The sequence below is a fragment of the Chamaea fasciata genome, unplaced genomic scaffold, assembly GCF_029207755.1.
Source record: "Chamaea fasciata isolate MVZ Bird 193981 ecotype frontalis unplaced genomic scaffold, bChaFas1.0.hap1 SCAF_3, whole genome shotgun sequence".
In the NCBI taxonomy this organism is placed as follows: domain Eukaryota; kingdom Metazoa; phylum Chordata; class Aves; order Passeriformes; family Sylviidae; genus Chamaea; species Chamaea fasciata.
The window spans coordinates 54,629,449-54,646,847 of record NW_027094088.1 but is presented as its reverse complement, the minus strand read 5'-3'; the positions used below and the strand labels follow the sequence as shown (position 1 = coordinate 54,646,847).

The following is a 17,399-nucleotide window of genomic DNA, read 5'->3' as shown; positions in this document are numbered from 1 at the left end:
GATTTTTGACTGATACTTGACCTGATACCTCTCTTTTTTTCCCTAACACAATAAAAAATACTTATAGTATAATAGTTTTGCAATGTTCCTCTGCTTCCTTCTGTCAGTAATGACAACCAGATATATTCCTAGTTCTCTAGACACTACATCTAGCTTAAATGCTCTCTGCAAGATCAGTAGGAGAAGCCATACTTGTGGGAGTTGCTACTCATTTTAGTCTTAAAGTATCTAGTGTTTCATATTTAAAGAGTTCATAGTCACAGGATAGATTTCTTCATTGAAATGTCATAATCACAATTGGCTAAGCCAGGCTGTGGGGCAGGAGTGCTGCCAGTATCCCCCACTGACAGTACACGTAGGTGTCCTGTGATGGACAGGTAGTGTTCTCTGACAGAAAGCACTTGTTGGCCAGAAGAGTCACCTCTGTCCTGTCAGACTATGATGCCGGTAACTCCATCTCTCACTACATTACAGAAAAAATGTTGCAGGCAAGAAGCCTGAAAACTGTAATATAGTGTATTGTCCAAACAGCTGAGTCTACCATGAACACACGTCCTCTGCTTATCAGTTGAGCCTCCTGTAGAGATTCCCTTCCACCCAGTTTTGTTATTCGGATGCACTGGGCCTTTCTGAAGACAGGGTGTGTGCTGCCGGGGACAAGACAAAACTTTGAGGACTGGCTGTGGCACAGACTAGCTGAGGAACAAAGGACTACCACAGTGTTCACCACACTGCTGTCTATGGCAAAGAACTTTTTTGATCTAGTTTTACCCGGAGAGAAACCAAAATAAAAATTGTCAGGGGAACAACTGACTATCCCAACACCAAGCCCTCCCCCTCACACTCACAGCTGCCCCGCGGAGGGAATGACAGGGTTACCAACATAACAAAGGTTAATTATGTAACACACATCAGAGCTGTGCTTGCACGGTGCAATAGTGGTAATAAACGCACCAGGACAATCGAAGGCAGCAGACAATTGCAGGCGGTATGCCTGCCCCTCTCTGCTCTCTCCCCTCTGCTGTGTAGAGACAAGGGCCTGTCCCCGCCCTCCTAAATATCTGCAAGAATGGAAACTGTGCCGCTGGAGCCGTTCCCCTTGGAGTTTGTTTCACTGTGTAACCCCTCTTTAAAGAGCTCTCCCAGGTGGTTTCTCTTCCATTAAATACTTGTGTGTGGAAAAACCCAAGAGGTGTGATGTTCCTCCCGGGTTTAATTTCTCCGGCTGTTGCATTAACCGGCTAGGTAACTCACAGTAAGTTTGTAAATAAACGAAGACTAAAAAACAGGAGGGCTTGCTCGGGCAAACAGAGGAGGATGGGGTGGCAACGCCTGGATCGCGCACCCTTCGCTTGCCATTGCAGGGGCCGGCGGGTACAGTTGAGCTCGCCCAGCCCTGCCCGGGACACCGCTGGGGCGGCCACGTCTCCAGCCCGGCAGCCTCCGCCGCTGGGACACGACCCGCAGGTACCCCCGCTACCGGCCCGGCCCGGGCACAGCCCGGGGAACCGCGGGGCGGGGTCGGGCTCTCCGGACCGCCGCCCCCGCCCCTGCTGGAGAGAGGAGGGAGCTAGGGAGAGAGGGGCGGGCGGATGGACGGAGCGAGCGTGCGGGTGGGGAAAGCGTCGCTGTGGCTGCGAGGAGCGAAGTAGGGGCAGAAAGTTGTCCGCTGGCAGCCAGGCGCGCCGCGGAGACAAAGTCCTCGGGGCTGCTCTGCACCCGCGGACAGGTAAGGAGGAGTCGAGCGGGGGACTGGCAGCCCCGGCAGGCGCTGCCACTGTCTGTCTGTGGTGAGACCTTGTCCTCCGCTGCACGTTCCTACGGCCGGGGGCGGGTGGCTGCGCGCCCGCGGGACGGGGTCTGGGTCTGGGTGCTGCCTGGCTCCGCGGGCTCCCACCGCCCCGTCCCGGCCCCCGGGCTGAGCCCCAGTCCCCCGGGCTGAGTCCCGGCTCCGCGGGGCGCGGCCGCTCCGGCCTCCGGCGCCGCCGAACAAAGAGCCGCGGCCGCGCTCGGCTCCGCGCCCCGCGCAGCGCTGGGCGCCCGGGGGAGCGGGGCTGCGGCCGCGGGGGTCTCCGGCTCCGGGCGTGATACCCGCGCCGGCGGCGATCGACGGGATAGCCGGGCTCCTCCGGAGCCCCTGCAGGGAGTCCGGCAGCTGCCACATGCTTGTGCTGTGCCCGGCACTTCGGGGGTGCTAGCAGGGGAACCTCGCTCCCGCAGCGCCGCGCCGGGCTCAGCAGCCTCAGAAAACGCCCGTCAGGATTTTAGCGAAACGGAAAGGTTTGCTGGCGCGGATCTTGGTTTTAAGATGATGGCGGGAGGGTGAGCTTTCAAAGTAAGAGGTGAAAAGGGAAACAGCGGCGTGAACAATGATTATTTCAAGAGGTCGGGGTTAATGGAAATAGTTTTAAGCCTGGTGCAGATCGTTTGGCAATTTTTGTACCGAGTTCTAATAACGTGGAGTAGATTTCGCCTTTTCATATGTCTGCAGAGTTCTTGTCATTTCCCAAGAGAGCAATGTGTATGAATCTGAAGTTATCATGCTGGGTTTTGTACACGGCCAAAACTCCCACTGAAATTAATTTAACGTTTTGTTTTAAGTTACTAGTGGGATTAATAGCCATTTTCTTTAATCAGCTTTCAGTAAGGCTATACAGGAAAATCCTCCTGGAACCGTTGGGATCTTTGTATATGCAAAGAATGTGAAAGGAAACCAGTACTTTGTATGACCTTTTTTTATCTAACTAAACTTACAATAATGTGCTTCTATGTTTTTGGCATGAGTGAGACTTACAATCCTCCAAATGGGTTCCCTATGGGAGGCAGCGGTTGGTCCTAGCCAGGCTTGCTCTCTGTAGCTGGGAAAATTATAGACATCTTGCTCTGGGGTGCTCTGCTTGTGGACCCAGTGCACTCTCTCCTTTATGCCAGTTCGTCCGATCCTGTGGAAAGCCAGTTCCAGGAGTCAATGTAGCAGAAACCGAATCCAGCCCCAGAGTTTTGGTTTGGGTGTTTTTTTTTGTTTTTTTTTTTTTTTTTTGGGGGGGGGGGGCGTTTTCTTTGCAGCTCTGCCTTCCCAGAAGAGTGTTTAGGAGAGATGCTGAGCCCCAGTGCTGTGGGGAGAGGGAAGGGAGATGGAGGGAGGAAGTGGGGGGACCACCCTATTTAGTCTAATTTCATTGTCAGGTAACTGTAGCAGGGCTGAAACTACAGAGTTGGGTTCTGATTGTGTTTTGGGTGGTTTAAACTGCTGCAACATGGGATTGCCCTGGCAGCCCCTGCCTAGCTCTGTCTCTTTTCCCCGTTCACGCAGCACGAACACTTACGCTGTCCTGTGGTGATCTGGATCTAGGCACTGAGTAAAAAACAGATGTAATTTTAATCTGGATCAATTCTATTATTTGGTTCATTTGGTCAGAGAGGAGGAAAGAGGGAGCAGAGAAGGTAGGGCAGCTTTTTTTAAGCTGGCAAAACTTGATACTGCTGCCAAAACTCCTTGTGGAGTGTGACTGTAGGTGCTCCCAGGTGCTTTTCCCCCTCCCAGCCTCCCCCTGGGAGCTTGTTCCCGTGACTGCATGTAGCCTTGGGAGCCTCCACTCTCTGGATAAAAATGAGCCTTTGCTAATTAATCCATTAAGTGTAATGGAGTAGTTTGTAACAGAAGAATTAAGCAAGTGCCCGAGTGTTTGCATAATTGTTGCTTTGGACAACAATAAACGCTGTAGGTAGAACAGCACAACATGCAGGGTTTTATTAAAAATGTGTGAGTTTGTAAGCACTTACTGGATTTTGCTGCTCTGCAGTGTCTGTCTAGCACTTAATGCACAGGGTGAGCCAGAAGTTTTACAGTCAGTCATGACACTTGTATTAGTAAGTGATTATCACATGGGCTTGTGACAGGAATAGGTGCTAATCAGCCAGATGAAATGAGTGTGTTTCTCAATCCTGGGGCTGATGGAAAAGAAGAAACTGAATCTCAGTGTGAGACAGCAGAGTCTTTGTTGCAGCAGAAGATGGGGAATCTGTTCTTTCTGTTCCTGTTTACACCATCCCCATACGTTGCTTGTGCTGCCTCTGCTGACTGAATTGGATCAGATCACTGGTCAGGCTGAAAATTGGTCCTCACAATTGGGAAAAAAACATCAGCATGCTGGCTGCTGTCCTGTTTCAACACTTGCAATAGCGTCATCTGAAGGCAGGAGGTAGCAATTGGTGGCCAGAGATGGAGAATGCTGTGAGACCTCCCCTTTGCATAGCAGTGTAGTTTTAGCTGAGGTTGGATTGATGGTGCAGTTGCTTCTTCCATTCCCATTACTGCAGTCCCTTGAGGAGCTGGCAGAAAGTATTCATGTGCTCAGGACCTGGGCATCCCTCACTGTCTCACGATAGATCCCCACTGAAGGTGTTCTGAGTGTCTGGAAGTAATGAACTGCTGCAAGTACAAGTGTTAATTACTTGTCAGTTTTAACCTACAGAAGAGAGGCAGTCCACTTTGCCCGTGGCCATGGGATCGAAGCAGATGATCTTTAAGGTCTCTTCTAACCCAAACCATTCTATGATTCTATGATATATTTGCCTTCAGGACTTGGTGGTATTGGTTTGTGGGACTTGGATATTCTTCCTCTTGGGTCATAGTACAGCTCATCAAGGAGCTGACCAAGGTTGAAAGACAGGTTTATGTTTGTTTTTAGTAGCAGATGTGCTTCCAAAACCTGTATTTGCTCTCCAGATCTGAGGTCTTCCATGCTCAGCTAGTGGTGTTACCATCAAGCACTGCTTAAGGCCTCCCTGAATTGCCTTCAGTAAGATGTCTGCAGAGGTCATGTGGGTGCCCTGCCCACTGACTGCACAGGTGAGCTCCACATGCTGTCTATTTACATTTGCAGTGACAATTTTGCTCCGACCTTGCCTTTGATACTGCCTGGGCACATTGATAAGGATCCTTCATGCTGCTGCGGAACACCCTTATGGATTATTAGGGTTGCTTTACCACTTAGAGCCAAAGGTGAGATTCTCATGGTGCCAAAGTGAAGTCGTTGCTTCTGAAAATTCAAGACTAGTAATATTATAATGATAGTGGATGGCAAAAGTTTCAACAGTTTCTGTATATACCCTTAAATTCCCTTGTGGGATTTTTTCCCTTTCTGCAAGGTAAATTGCAGTGACACAAAGTAATGCACTGGAAAAGTTTGGACAAATGCTACCAATGAGATTATATAATACAATAGTGAAGGAATTTATTATGAAGCCTGTTCTTGATTCAAAGAAGAAAGATTTTCCCTGGTGGGTTGTGGATAGTTTATAACTTCCTCTCCCATCCCAAAAGTGTATGTGTCATAATTTGCAATGAGAGAAATAGATGCTTGTTCCTCTTCAGCAAATAGTTTGTGAGGACTTTAATAGCAGTTTCAAAGCTTTCAAAGTCCATTTCCTGGGATAGCGTAGCTGGAAATAGGGTTTACTGTTGATAATAATTAAAATATGAGCACTTTTCTGGCTTTGTTTCTCTTTTTTCTGGTCCATGTTAAATGCTGGTGTGTCTAAATTTAGAAGTGTTTCTAATGTCTGTAGATGCTGAGACAACAATTTCCTAGGTGATCTCAGTGCGTTCTTTCTCCCTTTAGACTTGTGTATTTTTTCTTTATTTTAAACCAAATTATTTGAAAAATAGTTATCAAGTAAGAGTAATAAATAGGTTGTGCATGTTTTTTTTAATCATATTTGGCATCGTATCAAGTATGCTGTGATACCCCATTTGCAAAGCAAATAGGTGTTATTGAGAAGCCTTGAAAGTTTTGATCAAGGGAGAAGATGACAACAAAGGAAACAAGTTTGCTTTGCTTTATATGTAATCCTTATCACTTAATTTTTAACTTTTTGTTTCTTTCTTGGTTTGTTTAGTTTGGTTTTTCTTTCTTCTTTAGTATCGTGTTTCTTATTCCTAGCATCTGTGTGCTTATGTCCCAAATATCACAGAAGTGTGTTTCTCCAACAGCAACATCCTTCCAAGGAATGAAGGGTGAGAAAAACACCTGCAGCACGTGATCACCTCGTGAGCAAGTTGTCTTTTCTGCCGTGGGTACTTGGTGTCTTGCTGTGGGGACCATGCCTGGGCAGCAGCACCATGGAGGAGCACTCAGGCTCATCACTGCTCACCCATGAGCTCCTTTTCCCTGGGTGATGCTGTGGCTGGCTCAGAGCACTGTGGGGTTATGCAGTCCCACACCGCTCGTGTGTCCGTGGTCTGCCCGATGTGATGTTGGCAAAGGAGCCAGCACTGTGACGTGCCAGCTTGCCAATGACTCCAAGAGAGGCTCGATTTTGAACATGCCAGGAGGCCCCTTGGCTGCCTTGGTGCCTGGTTGTGCTGTGTCATTTGCTAATGTGGTTTCTTTCTTGCTGGCCTGCATCTTAATGGAGTTCTTCAACCACGCTAACTGATTGTAATAACTTTTGCCTGTCTAGACAGGGCCTTACTGTGTCTGATTAGATCCCAGCCTTGTGGCACGCATCACTGCCTGTTTCTTATAAATGTGATGAAAAAAAATAAAAAAAGGTGCACATTAATAGTGCTTAGTCTGTTTTTTTGCTTTGCAGTGTTGGTATAAAATATTTATAGATGTTTACTTTTTGCCTGGAGGAAAAAAGTTTTAGTCAAATGTCTCTAGGATGCAATTTAGAAGGCAACCTCTTATCTCCAGTAAGGAAAGAGCAGACAAATGTTCTCTTTGAGGATATTAATTGAGGTTCCACTGAAGTCAGTTGCGAAGTTTATTGCCCACTGAAGTCAGCAAGTTTCTCATATAGGTAAAAAAAAATTTCTCTGAATTGTTAATAAAAATCAAAAGCAGGAAAACTCATCTTCCTGCCTGGTTTAAGTTCCTTACTGTTTTTTGGAAGTGTAGTAAATTAAGTTCAGCTATGGTACTCTCAATATTTAAGCACTCAAGAGGAAAGGTTGTAAAAACACTCTTCTACTGTAATTAAAAAATATTTTTAAAATTGTTATCCAATTTTAGAGAACCCAAGAATTACAAAGTATAGGGTTTAAGATAAATTTGGGTTGGTAGTAGTCTGTCTTGACTTCTTCTTCCATGCCTTCCCCAGAGAAAGAATGATTCAGATTTTAAAGGCTCTTAATTAAAGAAGAAAATCTGCCTTGGCAGAAGAAATGAACTTCTGGTTTTGATTCGAAAAGTAAATCAGAAGATAGTACAAATGTGCACGCTTTTCAGTAGCTCTTATTAGTATTTTAAACTCTGTGTCATGGTAACAACTGCTTCTGTTTTCCTGGTACTCTTTGGATGGATTTAGGCTCGGTGATGAAGGGAAACTTGACAAAAGAAGTTAGTAGACCATTCTGGTGTCTCACAGGACTGGGAAGTAAGACTATGTTTTTTTGGAGCTGGGATGAGCAGTTGCAGCTTGGTTTATGTACTGTGCCTGCCCAGAGGAAATTCCTACTTTATAGTGAAAGAGTGGCCAAGGACTAGAGCATATTATTCTAATTAAATCATTTAAATTCCATTGCCGTCATTTGAAAGGCTCTGTGCATCTTCTGGGTTTTAGATGGCATCTGCAGGGACACTGTGAACAGTTTGTGTACTTACATGCCATAATGTCGTCTTCAGTTGATGCAGTAAAGTTTAAATTGCTGATTTCTTTTGATAATAGTCACTTGAAAATGCTCTTAAAAAAACCTACATCTCTTCAGAGGTAGAAGGCATGTTTATATGTGTTAACCATATACTGAATTAGTTTCCTTTGTGAAGCACCAGAATGGTATTAAACTAGCTTTTGGATGGAAACATTTAATGCAGCCCTATAAAAATAGGACATTCACCTCTCTTTCTGGTTCAAGAAACTAGATTACTGCAGAAAGACTGAGTCCAGGATCTGGAACTAACGTTGGTGTAGCCCTGCTCCCACTGCAGTGTTCCTCTAGGTCAGATGGCACAAATTTGATCTTAACTGTCCATAGATGTGATCTGCCCGTAGATACTGAGAGATCCAACTTAAACATGGTAGTGGTACCAATAATGAGGGCAGTTTTGTGATTTCTAATAGAATTATATCATCATTTTAGTGTGAGATACTTGGCAGACTTAACTCTCTATAATTAACTTGTGTGATCTTTGTATATATGACAGCGGAAAGAAGAGAAACTTGAACCACTAGGATACTTTTGTTTGGAATACAGAGCTTGTTAAGCAATTACCAACTTTCAGGCTTTACCAACTGACTGCAAGGCATCTTGTTTGAAAAAAGAAATTGTTAAAATAATTTACTCTTTTTTTCCTGTGGTTTTAAACCAACAGGAATGTTTTATTTGAACTAAAATACTTTGTATATATATCACTTTATCAGATCTCTAGGGGAAAATATTTGCTTAAAGATGTTCAGGTTTTTATATGAGTAACTGGCTAAAGCCAGAAACTGATGGTGAAAGAGTTATGGGGCCGCTTTTTTGAGATTAATTTTCACTGACAAATAGTGAATATGGTGTAGCTATTTACATGTGTAACTGTGGTCTCCATTTGGCATGCTGTACCTATAAAATGCTTCCTGTATGAAAAAAGTTAAATGGTGCTAAGTGCTGTTGTGCTCTTTCATTATCACAATGAACAAATAGCACCTGAAAAGCTAAGTCATCATAAATAATTGTAAAGGTCTTCTAACAATAATATAATTACTCATGCTGATGTTTTTGTTACCTCATGATCGTGGCTTTGTTATAAATCTTTGTCCCTTCCCTCTGTGTTTTGTATTTAGTGATAGCATTGATTTGGTTACTGAAAATAAGAAAGCTTTTCCTTAACTAAGTGGATTGGATTTATGTAGTTCCAAATTAGGGGACAGTTTTTAAGTTGTATCACAATCTAATAGTGAACAACAATAAAGGGAAATATCTGTGCAACACTCACAATACTCTATCACCCATAAGGTTTATCTGTTTATAAAATGCCAGTAATGCATTAGACTTTGGACAAAAGGAGATGATGCTAGTAGGCAGCTTAATCTAGTAATATTCTCTAAGGGTTGTATGGATTGCTACGGGTAGTAGGGATTGAACAGAGCTTTAGTGTGTCATACCATGGCTGTGATTTTTATTTTTTGTAATTACTCTGTGGTCTTCTGGTTTTCTGTGTGTTTGTGATTTACTTGTCTCCAGCCTGGTCAAGGTCACCACAACTAAGATTATTGGGATTTGTCCTATGACTGGCAAAGTGATGAAACTATTGTTTTTAAATTTGCAATTGAGTTGACATTTCAGGGACATGAAGTGATGTGAGCTTTGATTCTTGACAATCGCTATGTAGGCTACTGATGCGTGTTGACGCTCCCTTCTTGCCGAGCAGATTTGTTGTAGTTGGCATATTATTGCTGATAGTTCTCGAATTCCTTGCAGTAGTCCTGCCCTCCCATTGCTCTTGTGATGAACAACCAGTTCCTAGGCTGGCAGCCGGGAAGGGAAAGGTGGGGTGGTGGGCAGGTAACTCTTACATCAGCTGCTTGCAAGTGTGCAGCAGATATCGGCAGGGCCTAATTAACAGCTGCAATTGCACCGCTGGGAAGCATCTACATGCACAGAGGAGTCTTGCAGTCTGCTCAGAGTAGCCTTTATTATTTTACTGGGTGTTGTGGACACTTGAACACTGGTAAAAATATTGTCTATCTGATTATTTCTCCAGAATCAATCCCTTAATAGTCATTGCATATTTAAATGCCTTCCCGAGTGAGTCTTCCTGAGAACCAGATCAGATGAGGTTTGAATTCAGATGATGAAATCTGTGTCTTTTTTTTTCTTTTTTTTTTTTTTTCCCTCTGGTCCAAACAGAAGTAGCAAAAGGAGAGCTGTGCTGTTTTCCCCATTATTGAGAGAGACATTTCACCGGAGCACCTGTCTGAAATAGTTGGTCCATATTGACTGTTTTAAAATTCTGACTTGGGGACGTCCTTTCACCAGTGAAGACTTTTACCTGTTTAATTGCCCTTTATTTTTATTAACAAAATGGTATTGCTTTTGTTGCCTGAAATGAGCCTAAAACGGCAATAAAGTGCTGAGAGGAATATAGAACAAAATAGGAAACTTGGAATCAGTGCTCATATACTGCTTCATTTGCTAAGGCATAGAGCTCAGGTATCACTTATTTGCAGTGTCTGTTGCTTCAGTAATGGAAGGGAAGCTTTTTGCCTTTCTAAGGTGAAGGAGTCTGTTTCATTTTGTAAAGTAGTAGGAGGCCCTAAGAAAGATACCAGATGTATATATTGTTGTTTAGTCTTCCTATGGAAATATGCAACAATATTGTCGTCGGTGCTACCTAATGAAGGGAGAGAAAAATGTGAGTGTTATAGTACTGTAATTGATGCCCAACAGTTAATTATAGCATCCTTGAAGTAATTTTTTCCAAAGTGTTTTGCTTTTTCATAGTGCTCCCAAAACTGGGTCTTTGAGAAATGTGTTCTTTCTCCTTTTTTCTCTGTTGGGAGATACCTTTTAGACATCATCTTTCTGCCCTCTATTTCTTTTGGATCCTGACAGCTTCTGCATTTGGTCATGGAAAAGACATTTCCCATAGTAGAGAACGACATTAGAAAAACAAATCACTGAACAGTTGCGGTTCTCGTTTGACAGTTTATGGAGCAAATGCTGGCTATGCACCATTTAGCATTCTCCAAGACAAAGTACCCACACAGTGCTGCCAATTTCATTAGAGAGCTACACCAGCTACTTTTAAAATTTGGTCCTGTTTACGTAGGAATTTCAGTTTTACTACCATACCCATCAAAAGGTTATTGTCTGCACACAGAGTCACTGTTTTTAGCAAATCTGCCTATAAATCTGAGTAACCAGTAATTAAATGGAAGTCTGAATACCAGGCAAGGAATAAAACTAAGGGTCTCCCTGTGGATTATGAAGTTATGATTAGTATGGGCAGGTTTTAAGCACCAATCAGCCAAAAAAATGTATTGTAATTCATCATTAGGACTTACCTTTCCAAAACCCAAAAGTTAAATTTCAACAACAGACCAGAGATTACTCAAGGAAGAAAATGGTTACCATGAAGTGATGATTTCTTTTTCCTCTCAAAGAAAGGTAGCTGGAATTGGTGCTGCTTTTCCAGTTCATTGTACAAATGGGAATAAAAGCTGGGTGCCTGGGGTTGGCGTTGAGAAAAGTATGTCCAATAGCTTTGTTGTTTTCTCAGCTACCCACTGGTCCTCCATGTCTGTCTGCTCTCTCCCTTTGCTCCCCTTTCCATGGCCCGAGGTCCACAACAGGACCTCAGAAGGTTAAGCAGGGTCTAGAGTTCACATACTAGACACATGAATTATATGTCCACAGTGTATCAATCTCTGCCAGAATCTGTCTACAGCCAAGACATAATGTATAGCAACACTTTTTTAATGAGGAACACGCATCTGTTACACGTTTAGCAGAGGATATTTCTGGAGCAGTGTTAAGAAAATATGCTTTGGTTTTACAGTCCCATACCCCTCTGTCTGTCGAGATGTAATTTTTGAGTCAAAGACCAGACATAAGGGCTTTCAAAGGCTGTACTGGATAGAAGCCTGACAGCTCTACCCACTGTAAACAATGTGTGAGTCTCATCATTCCCTTTTCTGCTCCCCCACCCAACCCAGTAAGATGTACTCTTTGGAGGGTTGAGGAAGCATTCCCAAGAAACACTTGAATAAAAATGTTGTTTTGTTTAAGAAGCCTTCTGCAAATGTGTAAATTCCTATTTTTCAAAAGCTGTGTTAAAACAGTGTAATTCAAAGCAAAAGCCAAGTGAGTTGGTTTAGTTAGATTCTCATCACAACACTTTTTGTCCTCTTCAGGTGAAAAAAGTTATGTCCATGTCAAAATATTGACACTTGAGTCAAAAACTGGCCTTAAATGTTTTTTGTTGGATGGGTAATGCAGATCAATGGGCATGAATGGCCCCGTGATTGAAGTCAAGGCTTGAAGAGAAAGCTGTGAGTGTGGTGGCATTTCCCCCTCCATGCTGTGGTGAAAGCAGCCAGGAATGAGCTCTGCCTGTGGTTTGTGCCAGCACGAACCACTGTGAGCATTACCAGCTGTGCTGAGCCCGAGGTCATGGCACAGAGATGTCCCTGCAGCTCAGCAGATTTTATTAGCTTGGCCCAGAGCCATGCTAAGTGTTCAAAAGACTTTTGGTTATCTCCAAGTGTGGGCAGGGATTTTTTGTGTCTGTTCAGAACAAGTTTGAACCTGCTGGCATTATAACCTAGAGAGATATATCCCGTGTCTTTGATGAAAGGAAACTGGCATGGTTTAGTGTTTTGCCTCTCTTTGACTACCTTTGAGTTTGTAATGATTTTTTTAAACTTTTCAAAACTTGCCTCACTGTATAGAAAAATTAAAAGAAGAGGAAGCAATTACAGAAACATTTATGTTGGAGAAGACCTCTAAGATTGAGTCCAACCTTTGACCGAGCATCACCTGGCAAGACCATAGCACTAAGTGCCTTGTCCAGTCATTTCTTGAACACCTCTGGAGATGGTGACTCCACCACCTCCCTAGGCAGCCCATTCCAATGCTCAACCTCCCTCTCAGTGAAAAAATGCATCCTTGTGTCTAGTCTCTTCTGGTGCAGCTTAAGGTTATGTCCTCTTGTCCTGTTGCTGTTTCCCTGGGAGCAGGGGCCAAATGGCACCTGGCTACAGCCTCCTTTCAGGCAGTTGTAGAGAGCAGTAAGGTCTTCCCTGGGCCTCCTTTTCTCCAGACTAAACACCACCAGCTCCCTCCTACAAGTGCTCCTCGTAGGGCTTGTGCTCTAGACCCTTCACCACATCCATTGCCTTTCTCTGGGCATAATCCAGCACCTCAGTGTTCTTATTAAATTATTTATCTTATTATTGGAAAAACTGAACATGGGACTCAAGGACACCCTCACCAGTGCCGAGTACAGGGGGACAATCACTGCCCTGCTCCTGCTGGGCACACTATTGCTGATCCAGGCCAGGATGCCATTGGCCTTCTTGGCTAGCTGGGCACACTCTGGCTTATGGTCAGCTGGCTGTCAACCAGCACCCCCAGGTTCTTTTCTACTGGGCCACTTTCCAGCCAGTTCCCAAGATGATGGCCAGCTAAGTCAGAAGTACCAAAAAAACTTTTCTGCACTGTTTCACCTTGTTCATCAAGCCTTCTTTTTTGAGCCCTGTACTTGTAGGTTCTGCAGTCTTCAGTATAAAGCTTATCAGAAGCAGTGTTTCCATGTGGGAAGGCTAGCAGAGAAAATTTTGAAATGATGCAATTAGTTCCTTCCCCTTGTGTAATGAGGGGCTCCTTTATATCCCCTGCTGCCTTGGTCTGGCTTGGAAACAGCATTTGGAGAAAGATAGATACAATGGAACAAACCATATTTCTGGTGTTCATGTCTAGCCATTTTGTGCTTCTGACCCTGCTTCAGCTGTGCTTGGACAACATTCTGCAGGTTCGTGTCAGGAACAGTTGCCAGGTGACCTGGAGAGGAAGAGAGGCCAAAATCTCCTTAGCTGTACAGTGGAAAGTTGCATTGAGGGAATGGTGACTTAGAGCAAGTTAGAGACAGAGGTGTCATCCTCATCAGGAGTACTAGTCAAAGGCACTTGAAGCCAAGAATTAAATGATGCAGAATTCATGTGTACTCAGGATTTCCATGGCTCTGTCAGTTAAACAGCTGTGGAGAGGAACCCTAACAGAGTGATGGCATGGAAGGTTTTCCCATGAGGCATTCCACTTGGGTGACTTGCATGACTTGCATAAAGCAGCCATCTCCATGGTGTCAGAAGAAAGTTTTACTTGATGTAGTTACCTGGCTCCTTGGTGTGACAGTGTATCTCTCGTTAGGCAGTAGAAGGCATAGTGCTGTACATGGAGAATAGGATGGAAGTTGTATTCCTGTCCATAAGAGGTGTTGAGAGTGAATCTCCCTTTTACTCTACTTCAGTTTGTGTACGACGTAGAGATCACTTCTTTGTGTATTTCGCCATGGTATCTCAGCTCCCAGCTCTGTGACTATTTGCAGTTTGCATCTGGGTGGTGGGAAACTGTTGGCTCCACAATACGCATCAGAAAAAGTTGGAATAGACCACTTCAGACTGACAATGGTTTGTTTTAAAATGAGGGGGACCTTCTCACCCAAACCTCCTAAACATGTAATTTAAATTTGTTTTCAGAAGATTTACAAAGGAGCAGTGATTAACCGAAGTTCATGCAGTTCCTGCTGTCCCATACAGCAAGAGGAGTAGAATGAGATGTGTGGAGAGCTTGTGTCAACAGTGCTAGTCACTGCCCTGTGGTCTTAGGGAGTAGAAAGAATCTCCGGCTAAAAACTGAGAATTTATGTGGGCTGTTGGTGTGCCCCTGTGAGAAATGGGCTGTTCTCTAGCAACAAAAGAAGTCAAAGTGCATGCAGGATGCTGCTTCAGAATACCTTACAGTATTTTGCTCTACTTAATATTTTAAGGCTTTTACACTTTGGCCTGTGTTAGCATAAATATAAGTACAGAACTATCAGACTTTCCCCACAGGACAAAAATTCCATTTTCCAACCACCTCTAATTATTTCCATTCTGCTGTCTGGAAAGGATCTGGAGACAATTTAGGAAGCCAATTTAAAATTGACTTGGGAAAAAGTCATTTACCCTCCTGAGCCTCCTTGGCTGTGGAGTCAGCGGCATGTGATCAATAGGAAATCTCATGCTCAATGATTTTGATGCTCACAGAAGGACCTTGGGACCATGAAGTTCAGCCTGAGAACTGCTTACCTGTATGTACAATTTTTGTAGATGTGGTGGACCAAACAGCTCACTTGTTGAAGAGCTTTGTGTGGTGGGAGAAGTGACAAGGAGCCATTAAAAACAGGCAGAGGGTGGCTGTGCTCTTGGAAATGCCTTGTCATGAGGCGTGTGGCCAGCCATTCCCTGCTTTCTTCCTGCGGGACCTTGGGTGACGTTGCAGCTTCCAAGTCCAGCAGTGATATCTCCAGCCTGCAGTCCTGAGGGTGCCTCTGGGCAGCATCTGTAGCTCCAACTACAGGGGGAGGGAGGCACCCGGAAAAGTGTGTGTGCACATCTGGTACCAAAGTACCACTCCTCCCAGAGCTTTGTCCAATCCTTGCTCTGTGCATGGATACAGATTTTTCTTCAGCTTTTCTTGTGTACCAGGTACATACATCATCCTAAATATCTCTTTAATCCTATTAGGGCTGTGTTCAGCTGGGGTTCGGATTTGTCACTAATGAGTGCTTGAGGTTAGTAATTTTCAATTATACTTTTCTAGCTCTCAATTAAAAAGGTGGCTGACATTTTATATGGAGAAGTTAAAAAACTCTTATTTTTTCATTTAGACTGGCTGCAAATTACAAAATCAGGACTCATGGGTGTACAAAATGAACATTCTTGAGAAATATTGTAAAAAGTGTTCTTTGTGGTTAACATTTAGAATTTTAAGATTTTTTTTATGTGCTTTATGCTATGCTGGCAAATTGAAAAAATATTGGATCCTTATATGGAGAACGAGCAATTTCCCACAGCCCTGCTTTTACAGTGCTGAATGCATTTCATTTTGTGTGTGATTTTCCCCATTTGCCAACTGACTACATCATGCAGTGTTTTTGGCATATTCTTTCTGTCTTATGACCATCAGCAGATATTTTGAGTAGCATATTATAAAGCCGCAGATCCTGTTTGCTGCCTTGTATTTTGCCTGTTGCCACTGGGAATGGAAAAGATTTTATTAATTTTGTGCCATCAGATGAGGCTTCAGTAGAGTCTCTGTGCCTGACCCCAGCACCCAGTGCTGGTTTCCCTCCTTGTTGGCAATGGAGGGACATGCCTGATGATCTCCAGTGTGTTCTTCAAAAGTAGCACAAGATTGTTCTGGAAAGGTATGAGGAAAACGATTGAGACTTGTAAAAGGTTCAAGATGCTCTGCAAATCCTTCAGGATGATCTAAGTGTCAAAGAGATGGAGCTGAATTTGAGGCATGCTGCTGAAGTGGAAAATAACTGGAGCAAGGAGAAGATGGGACCAGGCAGAGGTCTGGAAGTAGTGATTGCAGAGACATGGAATAGTCTTGCACAGAAAGCTAGTATTTTATGGGAACACAGACAGACCACCAGAAATTGAATTACAGAAACTGGGGAGGGTGTAACACTGCTGGGTGCTGCAGTTGTTGTAGGGCTCCATGAAGATTTTTACCTTCAGGTCTGGGCATTGCAGCAGTAGGAAGGAATATAGTGTATATAAACTATTGGGCACTTCAGGGCAGTCTAAAAATTTGTCAGGTTTAGGACATTGTGTTTGTTCGGGGCAGCCTTTGTAACAAGAGTAACAAATGATTACATACTGGAGGCTGTTTCAAGTGATGTAAAGTAAGATGTGAATGTGGGTTGGCTTAGCTTAGTGGACATGAGGAGAGAGAGCTAACATGCTAATCATCATCCCTGAAAGCTGTGACTCTTGTGTGTAAGGGGCTATTATTTAAGACTCTGTGAGGGATTATGAATGGTAAAAATTGAAAATAGTAAGGTTAGTAGGAAGTGTAATCTGAATAAAAATATAATCTTTACTGTCAGACCTCATAAATAGTAGAACATTTTTTTGGGGGAGGGGTAGGCGCCCTGTCCCTGGAGCTTAAATTTAGGCCAGGCAGGAGATCAGAATATGCATTGCTGCGAGGCAGCTCTTCACTGGCAGGATCAGGATTGACTTCAGTATTTGGCCATCAGCAATGTTATTATTGTAAAATGTTTCCTGGAATGATACGTGGGGGGTTGGTACCATAAAACAGTTTAGTTTTTGTTGGTATATTTCTAAGGGTGAAAATATTGGTGATGAATTGCCACTGTCAAATCTCTGAGCCAACATTTTTATTAGAGAACATGTCCTGCAAGACATCCACGTGCACAATTATCTCTGTAGGAGAGAGTATCACCCAAGGCCAATACTGATAGTTCATTCACTAAACCCTGTATTGTAAATGATGGTATTCAGAGCTAAGAATGAGTGAAAAGGGCGGGGTTTTATTGCTGCCTTCAAGTTTGACTTCAGTCAATTCCATTTTTTTCTCTGGCACGTTTTCCCAGACATAAAGCAGGGGATATATTCCATTCACTTAATTCAGACTGATTCTTAACCAGTGGCTACTTCTTATGTGTATAAAACTGGTGTAGAAATTAAGACTTCCAGCTTGCCAACTATGAAGAGTAACAAATGGGGCTAAATCATCAAAAAAAGTCCAAATTATTTAAAATGCTTACATTTGCTGCTACTTTTTGCCCACCACAAAATCATAATACAAGATTTTTCCAGTGTCTGAGCTGTGCTTGACCAATAAGCCCATTCAGATGTTTTTTTTCTTTTATAACAATTTACTTCAGTTTGGA

The 17,399-nt window shown here is 43.5% G+C and overlaps 1 protein-coding gene across 3 annotated transcripts in view; it reads left to right on the top strand.

Annotated features, from left to right (window-relative positions):
- The first annotated feature begins 1,461 nt into the window (after positions 1 to 1,461).
- Positions 1,462 to 17,399, top strand: part of TIAM2 (TIAM Rac1 associated GEF 2) — a 168,968-nt gene continuing 153,030 nt past the window's right edge. For all 3 annotated transcript variants that reach the window (XM_066179047.1, XM_066179046.1, XM_066179048.1), the window contains exon 1: positions 1,462 to 1,729. The gene's annotated coding sequence lies outside the window, so the exon portion shown is untranslated. The remainder of the gene's footprint in view (positions 1,730 to 17,399) is intronic.